The sequence below is a fragment of the Schistocerca gregaria genome, chromosome 1 (assembly GCF_023897955.1).
Source record: "Schistocerca gregaria isolate iqSchGreg1 chromosome 1, iqSchGreg1.2, whole genome shotgun sequence".
Classification (NCBI taxonomy): Eukaryota; Metazoa; Arthropoda; class Insecta; order Orthoptera; family Acrididae; genus Schistocerca; species Schistocerca gregaria.
The window spans coordinates 231,860,495-231,874,979 of record NC_064920.1 but is presented as its reverse complement, the minus strand read 5'-3'; positions in this window follow the sequence as shown (position 1 = coordinate 231,874,979).

Here is a 14,485-nt window from a genome sequence, read left to right as displayed (position 1 = left end):
TACGCACAATCACTTCTCACTTTACGTGGCTGTCAAGGCAGCCGGGCGGTGTGGCGGGGCGCTTCTAGGCGCTTGAGTTTGGAACCGCGTGACCGCTACGGTCGCAGGTTCCAATCCTGCCTCGGGCATGGATGTGTTTGATGTCTTTAGGTTAGTCAGGTTTAAGTAGTTCTAGGGGACTGATGACCTCGGATGTTAAGTCCCATGGAGCCATTTGAACCTTTAAAGGCAACTGAGAAATGATAGTTTGCGGTCACTGTTTTCAGAAAAGCGTTGACCGTACGCCAATAAACATAAAAACTGATTTAAAAATTGTTAAACACAGCAACGGTGTCCCTCTTCGGAAGTTAACCATTGACGAGGACTGTTACACACAAAAGATCGTAGTGGAAAGAACAACTATTCAAATGAAAGTGGAATTTTGAATGTGTTTCAAATTGGATTAAAACGTAATTCTCCTAGTCCCAAACAGATACCTAACCAACTTTGATTCTGAATTTTTGAAAGTTATGAATGTACTTGAAAGATTTAAGACGAAAAACGTGACTGCATGAATGTATAATAGTAAGCAGGTGACTATTCATACATGAAATGCTCAGTTTCTCTACGCGTTACTCGAGCAAAATACCATTCCTTTCTGTGTATATCTCGCGAAAAGACCACGAAGCCAGAAATTAGAATGATTAGAGCTCACATAGGCTTACCAGCAATCTGTTTTCCTGCAAACTGCGAGATGGTAGTCGTACACAAAGTATCCTTCACCACACGGAAGACAAATTGAGTTAATATTGCATTCTCAAACAGTTCTTAGCTATGTTTAAAATTTCAAGTCATTAGCTCATCTGGAAGTTAGTTTAAAATATATTGCGAAAATTTTCCGAACAGATAGGACAGACCAAATCAAAACGAGGTAAAAAAATATTTCACAGCATTGGCCTACACAAGTTTTCTTCATGAAGAACTGCAGAATCAGGATACAAACCAAAGCCGAACACGACTACAAGCACACGCAGAACCTTATTGCAAAAATACTGTACTTTCCGAAATACACGCACCGAATGTAGAAAAAAGATATCGGAACAGATTACTATATGATACACGTTTTAATAGCGGGTATTGTGCAGTCAGCAATATTGCTACGATCACAGAAAACTGCGTATACAGCTCGAGGGAAGTTGAAGCAGATTCTTCGACCATTCTTACAAATATTACTTATTTCTATTCTAGTAACAAGTTTCTTAAAGTTGTAAGGAGGCGGTAGATACCATATGCAAAAATTTGAAGGGAGGAACTGCCTTAGGGTTTTTTTTTTCAGCATCACAATCCGGGATTGCTTTAGCAATTTCAGAATATGTGGCAGACGCACGAGGGGAAATTCGGCACAGTTTGCTGAAGTAAGATGACTTGCACGGTCATGTCGGTGTAGTCAACGATAGGTCGAAGCGGGCTTGGACGTTGGTTTCAGATATCATCTGTTATGAATGTTTGTTTTTTGATTAGGCCCTTAAAAGCGTCATGTACACACGGCCCAAAAAAAGCTGCGAGACTGGTCTCATTTCTGGCGTATAAACGACTTGAATGCAGTAAATACATTGGCAGCTTTAACTAAAAACTGTAAACAGATACATTCGACAAACCAGTTATTAGGCAATGTCAGAGTGGACGTACGGCCGTAGTGTGTCAACGTTGTTGTTTCAAAGATCTCGATGGAGCAACATCGATTACACTTCTTTGAAATGTTTGGAAGAGAATAGCGTGTGCAAAATGTTTGGCAAAACTTGAGCTTCGAACTAAAAACAGCGATGCGGGGCAACTGGAGCAACTTGATTGAAATGAAAACTTTTGACTTCCTTCTGTGAAACATCGCGGATAACGGGACTTCGTTTCACCAATACGTACTTAAGGTAAAGTGCAAAATTGACGCGAAGGGTCTAAGCTTTAACGACATAACATTCAAACCATGACGCTAGAATTCAGAGATTCAAAAGTTTTTTAATTTTTAAACAGTTTCACTTAGTTACATGAACATTCCGCGCTTTCTATTGAAATGAGGGGACACAACACAGAACATCTGAATCATTAAAACCATATTTTTCTATTGTTTAGCCAACCTCGAAACATTTCTACTGCTTGATACAATAATCCCGTAACAATCTTGTGGGACAGCTAATTGTAACTATTTGTCAATAACTTTGAAAGGTGAACCATGTGAAGATTACAGAATTGCATTCTGCTGCAGGACTGGATGCTGAACATTATAATAGTTACATTTTCTCTTGTTCGATATTCCCTCTACGTTTTAGGGTGACACCATAATCAGTGGGTTTCTTTTACTGCGAAACATAATATATTCCATAAATAGACTATTACAAGTGTGCTTTATACAAACACATGACTGCACATGTCATTGGTCACTCTGGATTGAATTTATACTTTCTCATATTTTCTAGTAAAAAAATTAAAGCTTACTTCATTTCCAACGTTTGGTGCATTAACCAAATTTTCCTCGGACCTTGCTAGAGACTGCATCCACTTTGTGAAATCTCCACTTTAATGTGGGTGCTGAATCGCAATGCATTATGGCGTTTTCATATAAATCAGGTATTGACAGAAGTGAAAGAAGCGAGAAGCAAGTCTTGAACCAACCTGGGATCGAATACCAGATGTTAGTTTTTGTAATGTGGCACTAAACCATATTCAGTGGAAAAATACTTGGTTACACAGTTTATAAAAGAATACAGTACAGATTTTCACCAGCACTTATACCGTGCTACCTGTATGACAAATTCACGGAATGGGTTGATTAGAAAATCATAATTTTTCTAATTTTATATCTGTATACGTTTTACACGTACATACAAATACTAGCATTCAGTTAACTTCCCAGTGAAAACCCTATTTCGCAACGACTTTTTCTCTGGCCTAGAAAGGAACGTTCCATCTGAAAAAGTATGTAATCGCGGTATTTGCAACTGTTCCACTACGTGCGGGTTGAGCAAAAATATGGAAATAGCAAAACATAACGTTACCTTGTTTAATACGGTGTAATAAACCTGTTGTCACAAACAGCTTCCTTTCGTCTCTGAATGTACAAGTCAGTCCTGTATGCTTTCAGAGGGAATCTTATTCCATTCGTTCTGCAAAATAGTGGTAAGTTCAAGTAACAATGATGTGGATGAGTAGTGACCGCACACCCTTCTCTCGAAAGTAGACCATGAAGATTCAATAACTGAAATGTACTGACTGATGCCCAAGGGATAAGCGACGATTCAGCCTCGTGCTCACAAAACCAGTCCAGGACGAGGCGAGCTGTGTGAACAGGGGCCTTAAGTCTTGAACACACAATCACCTAAGAGGCATCAACATTGTACCACAGGATGGACATGATCAGCCAAAATAGTCACACAACCCCAGGCTCTAACGCGATCTTCCAGAGTAGCCCTGGGGCCCATGGAATATCACGATAAGACTGCCCAAATCATGAAGTCGTTTCCATGTTTCACTCTTTGGACGAAAAATCTGCCAGAAGTTGCAAATAGTGTGAAACAAGACACGTCCGGCTAACTTTGTTCCATATTCTAGATTTTATTGCTTCAGCACCAAGTTTTGGTGTTTCGGGCGTTCGAATTACTGATGAGTAATTTTGGAATTCCAACTCCCGCTGCAATTACCCGCTTATGGAGCTCCCTTTGTATTGTTTTGATGCTGACAGGATTCGAGAATGAGACGTTCAGTTCTGCGGCGACGTTGGCAGCTGTCGTTATTTTGTCGCAATCGTCTTCAATGACTCTTCGACGGGATTACTCAACACACACTTTGGTCCGAATTGTGACTTAACGGAGGATGTGTTCCCTCTTTGGTCCTATGTCTGTGCCGTATATTTTAGATACCCTTCTCCTTGAAACACCAAACACTTTGGCTACCTTGGTTACGGAAGCACCCACGATCACCAACACGTTCGAATTCTTTTAGCTCCGACACAAAGCGCCCAAAGCTACACAGAACGCTATTCTCACCACAAACGGCGCTTGCTATGTATTGAGGACATTGCACAGGTGTTCTTCGTGGCCAAATACGAGAGTTGGAACTTTAATATTGGCAACTATTTCTTTACAGCTCGTACAAAATAGATACGTGTTTCAAAGTTTTACTGACCTTCAGAGTAGTCACCAACATTGTGTATTACCCGCTGCCAGCGATGTGGAAGTCTCAGGGTACCCTTAGCAGTGCCAGTTGTGTTGATATTTCGAGCGGCGTGGACTATTGCCCGACGAATTTGTAGCTGTTCTCAAGCGAATGCCGTGAAGTGTTTCCTTCAGTTTAGAAATCGAGTCGGACTCACGAGGGCTTAAGTCGGGGGAGTGCAGTGGGTGGTATAGCACTTAGCAGTAACAGCTTGCACTGCACGCGCTTGAGCATTGTCTTGAAAAATGGTCAGGTTCTGCAGAAGTGTCATCACTTCTGTCTCTATGCTGTTCATTTTTGGCACACAACCTACGACCAGCTTCGAGACAGAAGTAGTTGCCAATATTACAGTTCCAACCCTCGTATTACAGCGCGACCAAGAGGTTTGGCCAGCGCCTGCATTTTGGGCCATGCACTTCTCGCGATGTTTCCTCATTCTTTTCCAAGCCCATAATTTATACACTGTATGAAAACACAGGTCAATTTTCTAAATCCATTTTTATAGTAAAAGTTATGTCAACGCTCTTGTCAAAAGTTGACGTTTTGAGGACAGTGGTCGTAGTACAGTTATAAGGTATATTATTTAAACAATAACCAACCACAAGAATGGCTTCAAAAGTTTATTTAAAAAAGTTTGCTTAAAACAAATCATTACCGGTTTCGAATTTATTACCGATCCATCTTCACATGGCTCTTACTAAATTTATTTCCCCCTGGGAGCCATGTTTTCTGGTCTTTCGTGGCTTGGGTCACACACAAAGCTTTCATTCACAATCCCATAAATTTAGAAGAGGTCTTTCCTTTTTTACCTTCACGGAAACATTCAGGATTATTTGCATGTACAACATGAAATAGGGCGGAATTTACTCGGTGTACATCTCTGTGCAACGAATTCGTCCTGTATTTGTGGTGCACTTTAAAGCTACCACGTATTCCTCAGCTATTGTTTCAGCGTGGCATATTGTGGTGTGCGTACTGTAAGACCTTCGGTACACACACCATCAGATTATTTGACTTGTCGCTCTAACGAAGTAGGCGAGTGTTTGCAATATGTCCCGTTGTCTTATCTTGGCATGTTTATCTTCTGCCGTTAGGTCAGATGATGGAAATGCCACTTGCACACTTGACGGTGACCAACTTTAAACAGAACTTGATTAATCTCCACACATTTATTAAAATAATAAAAAGATAGGCATTACGTAACTTGATTCTGGATGCTGTTTACAATGGACAATCTGAAGTTCCTTTGGTCTTGGTACGTTAATCTTATTCTCACTTATCTCTGATACGTGACAAAGTGTGTCTACATTTATCCTCATGGCTATGTACAGGAATATGATAATATTATTAGGCGCAGACTGAAACTTGACTATCGACTAATGTAGACTGGTACGGACTAATGCAGACTGACTAATCGGAGGTCTGTAGACTCTTTATAATGCCTCGAGCGTTCAGGTATCACTGCGTGAGTGTGATCTGCGAGAAAAGGTTCTACGTTAGCAGCAATCTCATTGGCTGCGTTACATATTAATACGCGGATCGGCGGAAGCAGTATTTGGTCCGTCTCTAAGACAGCGCCATCTCGTAGTGCGGAGACGGACGAGCGCTGTGCCTGCGCTGTTGTGCTTAGCGGGGCGCGATCTAGTGGTAAAGTTGTGTATATGCTAACTATGGAGAACTATGTACACAACACATATACTGCCTGACAAAAAAAAGCGCCCAGAAGGAATGGTCGGCTGTCTTAACTTTCTACTCGTACGCAACACCGACGGATGTGTGTTAATGACTAAGAATGCAATTCTGAGTGACAAGAAGACCGGCCCACAGACTGCTTTAGTGTTCATGTTTAGTGTTGTTACCAAGCCTGATAGAATGTATTAGGGGGATGAACTTCGTCAGATGCTGATTGATCACTGAGAAACTGTGAAGGACATGGAGATGTCACGTACTCATGTGTCAGTGTTATTGGCACCTGACAGAAGTAGAGGATCAGTAAGCATATGGGCTCAAAAGCGGCTTGTACCAGCATCATCACACCTGGAATTCTGATATCATCACTTACACGTAAAGGCCACTGCCACCCAAGGCCCTGCAACTCCTGTACTCAGGCCTCCTGCACCCTCGCTTGTCTCATAATTGATTTGCTCGTGATGCTATTTAACTCATGCTTGTAATGACTTCACTTGTTGTTAATAGAAATGTGCTCAGAAGTGTGCAAAAGACCTGATTATGTCACACATATAGTGTGTGTGTGTGTGTGTGTGTGTGTGTGTGTGTGTGTGTGTGTGTGTGTTTTCAGGCACTGTGCTCCAAAGTATCCGATCTGCGAACTGAGGTGACGCTAAAATGTAACTACTATAATTCGATTGCACGAGCGTCATTGCGCTCTCTGTCAATCGTTGGAGCAGACTTCACTGCTTTCAGAAAATTTACTCTGTGCTCCATACCCAGATGACCACTTTTGTTAGGGTATTTGTTACGAATAATAAATGAATTATATTATTCCAACTACGCGAGTTTCCTCCCATAGCTCTTGATGTCATGCCTGCGTCACAGTTCTATAGCCCCCACTCCTTTCCAAAGATTTCATGGAAGACACTTTGACACGAGAGTGTGTGTACGATAGGAAGGGCACACGGAAAAGTAATGCCTCCCAATTTTTAATGCGAAAGCTGTTTTTTGAGGCATCGGTCTTCTGACTGCTTTGAGTGCCCTGCCACTGGATCCTCTTTTGTACCAATCTCTTTATCTCAGAGTATTACTTGGAATATGCATCCTAAATTATTTGCTGGATGTGTTCCAATCTCTGTTTTCCTCTACAGTTTTCACGCTCATAGCTCCCTGTAGTACCATTGAAGTTTTTCTATGATGTCTTAACGGATGTCCTGTAATCCTGTCCCTTCTGCTTGTCAACGTTTTTCCACGTACTCTGTTCCTGGCTTATTCTTTGGAGAACCTCCTCAGTCCTTACCTTGTCAATCCACCTAATACACTCCTGGAAATTGAAATACGAACACCGTGAATTCATTGTCCCAGGAAGGGGAAACCTTATTGACACATTCCTGGGGTCAGATACATCACATGGTCACACTGACAGAACCACAGGCACATAGACACAGGCAACAGAGCATGCACAATGTCGGCAATAGTACAGTGTATATCCACCTTTCGCAGCAATGCAGACTGCTATTCTCCCATGGAGACAATCGTAGAGATGCTGGATGTAGTCCTGTGGAACGGCTTGCCATGCCATTTCCACCTGGCGCCTCAGTTGGACCAGCGTTCGTGCTGGATGTGCAGACCGCGTGAGACGACGCTTCATCCAGTCCCAAACATGCTCAATGGGGAACAGATCCGGAGATCTTGCTGGCCAGGGTAGTTGACTTACACCTTCTAGAGCACGGGATACATGCGGACGTGCATTGTCCTGTTGGAACAGCAAGTTCCCTTGCCGGTCTAGAAATGGTAGAACTATGGGTTCGATGACGGTTTGGATGTACCGTGAACTATTCAGTGTCCCCTCGACGATCACCAGACGTGTACGGCCAGTGTAGGAGATCGCTCCCCACACCATGATGCCGGGTGTTGGCCCTGTGTGCCTCGGTCGTATGCAGTCCTGATTGTGGCGCTCACCTGCACGGCGCCAAACACGCATACGACCATCATTGGCACCAAGGCAGAAGCGACTCTCATCGCTGAAGACGACAAGTCTCCATTCGTCCCTCCATTCACGCCTGTCGCGACACCACTGGAGGCGGGCTGCACGATGTTGGGGCGTGAGCGGAAGACGGCCTAACGGTGTGCGGGACCGTAGCCCAGCTTCATGGAGACGGTTGCGAATGGTCCTCGCCGATACCCTAGGAGCAACAGTGTCCCTAATTTGCTGGGAAGTGGCGGTGCGGTCCCCTACGGCACTGCGTAGGATCCTACGGTCTTGGGGTGCATCCGTGCGTCGCTGCGGTCCGGTCCCAGGTCGACGGGCAGTTGCACCTTCCGCCGACCACTGGGGACAACATCGATGTACTGTGGAGACCTCACGCCCCACGTGTTGAGCAATTCGGCGGTACGTCCACCCGGCCTCCCGCATGCCCACTATACGCCCTCGCTCAAAGTCCGTCAACTGCACATACGGTTCACGTCGACGCTGTCGCGGCATGCTACCAGTGTTAAAGACTGCGATGGAGCTCCGTATGCCACGGCAAACTGGCTGACACTGACGGCGGCGGTGCACAAATGCTGCGCAGCTAGCGCCATTCGACGGCCAACAGCGCGGTTCCTGGTGTGTCCGCTGTGCCGTGCGTGTGATCATTGCTTGTACAGCCCTCTCGCAGTGTCCGGAGCAAGTATGGTGGGTCTGACACACCGGTGTCAATGTGTTCTTTTTTCCATTTCCAGGAGTGTATCAAACATTCTTCTGTAGCGCCACCACTCAAACGCTTTGCTTCCCTTCTTTCTCTGTTTTCCTACAGTCCATATTCCATGTTCCACGTTTCACTGCCATATAACGCCGTTCTCACAAATTTCTTCCTCAAATTACATGTTATATTTGATACTAATAGACTTCTCTTCCCCAGAAATGCACATTTTTCCACTGCTAGCCTGTTTATTTACATCGTTTTTGCTCTGACTGTCCTGGGTTATTTTGCTGCCTAAGCAGCAAAATCCCGTAACTACTTCTATTCGTGTTCACCTAACCTGATAAGTTTCTCGTTCTCATTTGTGCTACTTGTCACTGTCTTTCTTCGATTTACTGTCTGTCAATATACTGGACTCAATAGACTGCTCAGTCCATTCAGCAAATCCTATAATTCTTCTACACTTTCACTGAGAATAGAAATCCCATTAGTGAGTCTGATATCCTTACTCTAAAAACTTTTTGGAATGAAACGAATTTTATTAATATTTTAAGTCTTTTTTCCTTCATGTCTACATATTTATTACTCAACACAGTCACACTGGCGATGAACACATTTCTTCCAAAGATACACCAGGATGGGACCAGGTTGGGGCTGCCTTCGTGGGGTTGTGACACGATGATGTCATGGCCTTGGGGATACAATAATGTCAGAATTCCGGGACCGTTGATGTCATGGCCTTCGTGCAACTATCCGAATGCGATGTCAGAATTCCAGGAATGCTGATGTAAGAATCTTTGGGGACTGTATGTGCACTGGTCCTCCATGGACAGAATTTGAAAGGGTCTCGATGTGACTGGCTAATGGAATTGTGCACTATCCAGATTTATGGAGCATTTAGATGTGACAGTCGCCCAATGAATGTTAGGGATAGCATACTCGTCACCAATTTTTTGGTCGACCACCTCTGACTAACACAAGGGAGGATCACCCTATTGTGTGCCAATAATATCCTAACCCTCTTCCCATCTGAACTTGCTATTCGAGAACAAGAAATGGACTCCCTGCAACTTTCTATGTCTACCGCATCACTCCTCATAGAATAGCAGCAGCTGGCTTTGGGAACTACCATCCCATTTGTAGGCTGTCCTTAACATAATACAAACGAATGCAGATATCTTTTTAAGGCAGCCGTGAACTTGTAAATACTCTATGAAATGCATGACACACACACATACTGACCGTATACACACATCAAAAACGTGTTGCATCACCTCAGTTCCGAGAGTTCTGGAACCTGTACAGAAGACAGGAATAGAGATCAACATAAACACCATTTCCGCCGTTTTTACTGCTCATGAAAACCACACATTGCATGTTGTACCACTATATAGCGAGACCTTCAGAGGTGGTGGTCCAGATTGCTGTACACACCGGTACACATGATGCCCAGTAGTACGTCCTCTTGCAGTGCTGAATGCCTGTATTCGTCGTGGCATACTATCCACAAGTTCATCAAGGCACTGTTGGTCCAGATTGTCCCACTCCTCAAAGGCAATTCGCCATAGATCCCTCAGATTGGATTGGTGAGTCACATCGTCCATAAAAAGCCCTTTTCAATCCATCCCAGGCATGTTCGATTGGATTCATATCTGGAGAACATGCTAGCCACTCCAGTCGAGCGATGTCGTTATTCGAAGGAAGTCATTCACAAGATGTGCACGAGGGGCGCGCGAATTGTCGTCCATGAGGACAAATGCCTCGCCAATATGCTGCCAATATGGTTGCACAGTCAGTCAGAGGATGGCATTCACGTATCGTACAGCCTTACATGACCGCCACCAGTGGCCTACGTCGGCCCCACATAATGCCACTCCAAAACAGCAGGGAGCCTCCACATTGCTGCACTCGCTGGACTGTGTTTCTAAGGCGTTTAGACTGACCGGGTTGCCTCCAAAAACTATTGTATGGTAGAAGTCATATGCGACGCTCATCGGTGAAGAGAACGTGATGCCAATTCTGAGCGGTACATTCAGCATGTTGTTGGGCCCATATGTACCACGATTCATGGTATGGACCTCGCCATGGACGACGGGAGTCAAGTTGCGCATCATTCAGCCTATTGCGCACAGTTTGAGTCGTAACACGCCGTCTTGTGGCTGCACGAAAAGCATTATTCAACATGGTTTCGTTGCTGCCAGTGTTCGTCCGAGCCATAATCCGTAGGTAGCGGTTATCCACTGCAGTAATAGCCCTTGGGCGGCCTGGCCGAGGCATGTCATCGACAGTTCCTGTCTCTCTGTATCTCCTCCGTTGCCGAGCAACATCGCTTTGGTTCACACAGAGACGCCTGGACACTTACCTTGTTGAGAGCCCTTCCTGGCACAAAGCAACAATGCGGACGCGGTCGAACGGGGGTATTGACCGTCTAGGTATGGTTGAACTACAGACAACACGAGCCGTGTACCTCCTTCCCGGTGGAATGACTGGAACTAATCGGATGTAGGACCGCCTCCGTTTAATAGGCGCTGCTCATGCATGGCTGTTTACATCTTTGGTCGGGTTTAGTGACATCTCTGAACAGTCAAAGTGACTGTGTCTGTGGTACAATATCTAGTCAACGTCTACCTCCAGGAGTTCTGTGAACCGGGGTGATGCAAAACGTTTTTTGATGTATGTATTTTATTCAAGTAGGTTCCGCCCATAAACCATGTTCACGGTAGTCGTAAATTTTGGCTGCAAGCCGGCCGCGGTGGTCTCGCGGTTCTAGGCGCGCAGTCCGGAACCGTGCGACTGCTACGGTCGCAGGTTCGAATCCTGCCTCGGGCATGGACGTGTGTGATGTCCTTAGGTTAGTTAGGTTTAAGTAGTTCTAAGTTCTAGGGGACTAATGACCACGGCAGTTGAGTCCCATAATGCTCAGAGCCATTTGAACCATTTGGCTGCAAATAAATTTTCACTACCTTGAACATGGTTTATGAGCGAAACCGGTCTGAATAAAATATAAATCGAATTAGCATTTGCGTGTCATGCATTTTATAAGTCCAGCGGATGCGTTTGGAATAGTTCCTGGACTTGTCATGATTGGCGTCACTCTTTGTCCATTGAAGAAGCGCAGTGTCGCACTATCCTGGAAGACTACCGTCGGAAAATGTGGCGGCGACCTGGGGAGACGTCCCTTCTTCCAATGTTTTAAAGAAACACAGTGATGTTATTCCTGGCGTCATGGTGGGGGGAACCATCGATATGATGTAGAAGAAGAAGAAGAAGAAGAAGAAGAAGAAGAAGAAGAAGTAGCAGTAGTCTGGTGGCACAACGGTGCCTCACGGATATCTTCTGTCCTTGTGTGTTCTCTCACATTTCACCTGGAAAGTAATCGTCCAACCATTGCACGTGTATCTATGAAATGTCGACATTTTTTGAGGTACTCTGAATGCCCGCAAGATACCCTGATCAGTCCACAATAACATTAGAGGGACCAGCTCAAACTTCAACTCTGTGGAGTATCCACGATACTGATAACCAGTTACAGCACTTGTTGACCAGGTTGTCTCAGGAGAGGATATAAAGGCTTTGTAAACCGAATTAGTGCATGCATCCAGGATACTGATAAGTGGGCTCATAATGCCCAAGTTCTTTGTAAATTAGTCTCTATTTTGCAATCATACGGGTGTGCGAAACTTAAGGACGGAAGTAACTTTTGCTTGATGGCTCACTGCCAACTAATATAGCTCTATGGAACTTGGACCATACGTAGACAGCACTGCTACAGTACAGTAGGTAACTGAAAGAAATACGCAATGAGAGGAACAGAAGCGCACTTTTATTCAAAGGCAGTAATTAAACTGAAGCCACTGTGCCTCATGATGGCCCTCTGAACAATATAAGAGACGACACATGGTTGTCAAGAGGGCGTGTGACTACCACTGACAGCAATTCATGCTTTGCAACTTGCTCCTATGACGATCACATGGTTGGTAAGGAGTTCTTGAGATAGGTTGTTCCTTTTATCCACCAACTGCTGGATGGTCGTTGGGAAATTTGAATGTGCTGCGATACCTGTCCCCAACGCATCATACATGTAATCGACGGAATTTAAGTCCAGGAAACGGGCAGGCCAGTCCAGTACAGTAGCCGAATATGCAGTCATTGCAAGAGCTCCATCTACGCTCTTAGATGCGGTCGCGTATTGCCATCCATGAAGTCAGAACCGAATGCAGGTCTGAAAAAAAAAACCATGGGCAAGGAGTACAGTGTCACAAAGTTGACTGATGAATGTACAGTTTTAGAAAATTTGAAGGTCATTACATCCGTGCGATATTATGCCTTCTCACACACCACCACCTGGGCCACCAAAACGATCATGTTCGACAGTTGCATCATTGCCATTCTCCAGCACTGTCGAACATGATCGTTTTGGATGTGTGCGGAGCCTGATGATAATAATCACATTCATTTCTAAACGTAGCGCAATGGCATTCATCAGCATCCCGTGCTATCCGGTCACGGCAAAACTTCAAACGAAGCCGTCTGTCTTGTGGTATTGACGGAACCCTACGCATGGGACGGCAGTTCCACAGTCCAGCTGCTACTACTCTCCGATCAATGGTGAGGGATAACACAGTGTGTTGGAAGGAGTCCCTTACTTGTTCTCGGACGGAGGGCGCAGACGTGCAGGGTTACGATGTGCTTGGTGCACAATACGGCGAACAACTGTTGTGATGGTTAGACGTCGTCCATAGCATGCTTGACGGCATTGTGCATCCCTCACGTTACTATGCAGTCCAACATCGGACCACGGTGACATCCGTATGCCTCCTGCACGATGCGACCAACTGGCCAAATGGAGGCACAATGAGGCCCTTTTCAAACGGTCAGGTGCTGATGACGGAGTCTCAGACGTCTACGGTTTATCTCCGTGTCCTTCACAGTGATCACACAACGTCTGACGCTGGTCATACACTTGCGGGGCCTGGTAAAAACACTTTGGTAGCTGTTGTACCTGTCACAGAAAGTTGCGACTGTAATCATTTACATATCCGCGAATGGCCTCTTTACGTACGAAGTTACACTGACGTCCGACAGTGTCGTGTGATTTTCTTTTTTTGTCAGGCAGAATATATGCGCTGAAATTAAATGAAAGAATCGACGAGGATGAAATCAATGAAGGTGTAATAGTAAATAAGTGGATACCATTCAGATATGCTGAACGTGTCCTGCTGGCAGTTGGAAGTTTATGCGAGACGGAGACTTAACATGGATTTCGTGCTTTTGGCGAGCAGCGGATGATCACAGTATGGAACCTGTGTGTCCTCGTTGGGCAAGCACTACGTTTTTTATCCCCAGACTAGTTCTGAGGAGAAACCACTATAATTTGGTTTATATGTACTCAGATACTCGTATATAGGCCTTCACAAGAGATTCACTGAAGTACTGTTTGTCAGTGACAGTCGTCTACATGAGCAGCTGAGGGGATGCGACGCAAAAGCACATTCCAACCCAGTTTCATACTAAAATGTAGACTTTCACGTCCGGAAATATCATGTCCATTATAATTATCCGGGCTGTTATGCCGTGGTCGGTTAATGAATTTTGTCTCAATTCCCAATTGATAACAGCCCGGATAATTATAATGGACATGAAACCCAGCTTCAACCCTATCGCCCTGGTATAACGAATTGGTATAGCTTGCAGACTCGTGATTGTCTGGCTAACAGTTACGACGTCACAAAATTACACGGCATTGATTAGCAATGCTTTTATGCACGAAGATAGTCTTCAAAGCAGTCTCCTACGAAATCGAGATCAACATTTGACATAAATTATGCTGTATTAACGCTGGCCAAATCGTCGTATCACAGAAAATAGGCATTATTTAAGGTAGAACGTAAATTTCGTTAAGAACAGTCAGTCTTGTCACAGATGACACGCTGGTTGACGAAAAA